The 2,108-nt window shown below is 34.6% G+C and overlaps 1 long non-coding RNA gene across 1 annotated transcript in view; it reads left to right on the top strand.

Annotated features, from left to right (window-relative positions):
* Positions 1-770: 770 nt before the first annotated feature.
* LOC103610415 overlaps positions 771-2,108 on the top strand; it is a 37,873-nt gene continuing 36,535 nt past the window's right edge. Inside the window, exon 1 of the long non-coding RNA XR_552209.1 lies at positions 771-1,039. This is a non-coding gene — a long non-coding RNA (uncharacterized LOC103610415). The remainder of the gene's footprint in view (positions 1,040-2,108) is intronic.

Below are 2,108 nucleotides of genomic sequence, written 5' to 3'. Positions count from 1 at the left end.
GTGCTTTAATGTTCTTGAAAAAGAAGTATTTATATAGCATTTTAGTCATTGTTATATCACCTAGCTCTTCATAATAGAAAATAAACTATTCTACCTAACTCCAAAGCTGAGTCATAACTAATTTGCCTCTATATTATGATAAATATCCTATGATTTTTCTTTAACATTGTTGCTGACCTGCCACAATTGGTAGGCATTGTTTTTGACTGGTGAATCCACATGTTGTACTTGTAAGTGTCAATTAAAGACAAAAATCTATAAGAAGTTAGCTTGAATAATGCTTTCTCATGCAAACCTACTTAAAGCTTAATGTTCAAACTCTATAAGTTATACAGAAACGGGATTTCACACTTGAAAATTTAAGGCTGCAATGTGTTCCAACCTTTCAGGACCTTGCATTCATTTTAAATCACAAGATGCAGGAATTTATTAGAGTTTGATGTGCAAGTGATGGCGTGCTTAATATGTTATATGAGCATGGTGTCCTCTAATGCTCCCTGGACCAACATAAAAACAAAAGTTGCATCTCATTGGAACTGTTGAAACACAAAAATTTTAATAAATAAGAATTACGGTGCAATAAAATTCATCATTATGTGAGGAATTGGGATAGCACTAAATGTCTTTGGGAACTCATATTATTCTTTTGCTCTCCCTGTTTCTATTCCATTCTACCACTGTAATGAATTCTTTACATATTTCTTAGGGGGATTTTAAAATCTAAATTATCCCCAAATCCCTTTTTCTGTAAAACTATTTCAGGATTAAAATTTAAGATTATTTTCTTCTTTCAAACTAGCACTGTCTACCTAGATTTTACACTGTACAGAAATTTACAAATGTTATTATGGTTCTGACCTTTTCTTCCCTGTCTGTCTTCTGTAGCAGATGCTGCCAGTGTCCTGCCTGGAGACCCTTGGCACTTAGACCAACGTACATGGAAATGGTATTTCTAACTGCCAGAATCTGTGATTCTGTCTGAGGATGCTCTCTGGCCCCATGAGCCTGATCTTTCCTGAGTCAGACTGGAAGTGCCAAGGTATTTCTGTCACCCAGGAACAGCAGTTAACCAATGACTTTTGGGTATTGGTCCATAAATAACTCCTCCAATGTCACTTTTTAGGTAGAATAAATGAAGTTCGTGTTCTATTTTGGCTCCCAGATTTTACCAGTGGGACTCTTTTTTTAGCTTCCATAGCTTTCCTTTCTTACTTTTCTACTGCCCTCCTGAAGTTTCCTGGAATCACCTCCAAATAAACTGCCTGTGTCTAAATCCTTGGAATACGGTAGTTTCTTGGGAATCCAAAGACTTATCACATGCTCCTCCTGAAAATGACATTACTATGGAAAAGGCACTGATTAACTAAAGAAATGCATGATTTACTGAGGTGGATTTAGCTTTACTGAATAATTAGAGAATTCACAAATATTCAAATTCACATATTTGTTATAATAAAACTTAATAAAAATTAGCTCACTGATGGCTTGTCTAATTTATTTAAATGTTTAGATTAGAGTGGGAGTTGCAACTGTTAGTAAAAACATGGTGACAGATAATGTTTATTGCACTCTTACAAAATATATGTTTTATATGTACTAATTTCTCACAGCATTCCTATTAGATTGGAACTATTATTATCATCAGTATTTTCAAGGAAGAAACAGAGGAATGGGAAGTTCAATAACTGGCTAAGATTAGTATCTGTAAGTGTTAGAGATGGGCTTATAACCAAGCTGAACTTACCTGAGCCTCCAATCCTAAATGCTCTAACTGATTAGAGTTTTATTTCCAGGCAAGGGATGAAGGTCAACCATACATTTTGAAGGTTTCTACAAATATTTTTAAATCTATGATTAAATACAAGTGAGTCTGAGAACACACCATTGTTTTCACAGGCAAGCTGGGTGACAAGTAAATCATGTTAACGGCAAGTCAGACCTGTTTGCAAAGGTATGTCCTGAGAAACTGAAGTTGGTATTAGAATTCTCAGGCACTGACTGTACTATTCTCTTTCTTGAGACTAAGATTTTGTTTTAGAAACTGTATTGGTCCATTTCTGTTCCTTATAACAAAATACCTGAAGTGGGTGATTTATAAAGAAAAAAAA

Source organism: Galeopterus variegatus, unplaced genomic scaffold (assembly GCF_000696425.1).
Source record: "Galeopterus variegatus unplaced genomic scaffold, G_variegatus-3.0.2 Scaffold11110, whole genome shotgun sequence".
In the NCBI taxonomy this organism is placed as follows: domain Eukaryota; kingdom Metazoa; phylum Chordata; class Mammalia; order Dermoptera; family Cynocephalidae; genus Galeopterus; species Galeopterus variegatus.
Note: the sequence above shows the minus strand (reverse complement) of the source record. Positions and strands in the feature narration are given on the sequence as shown.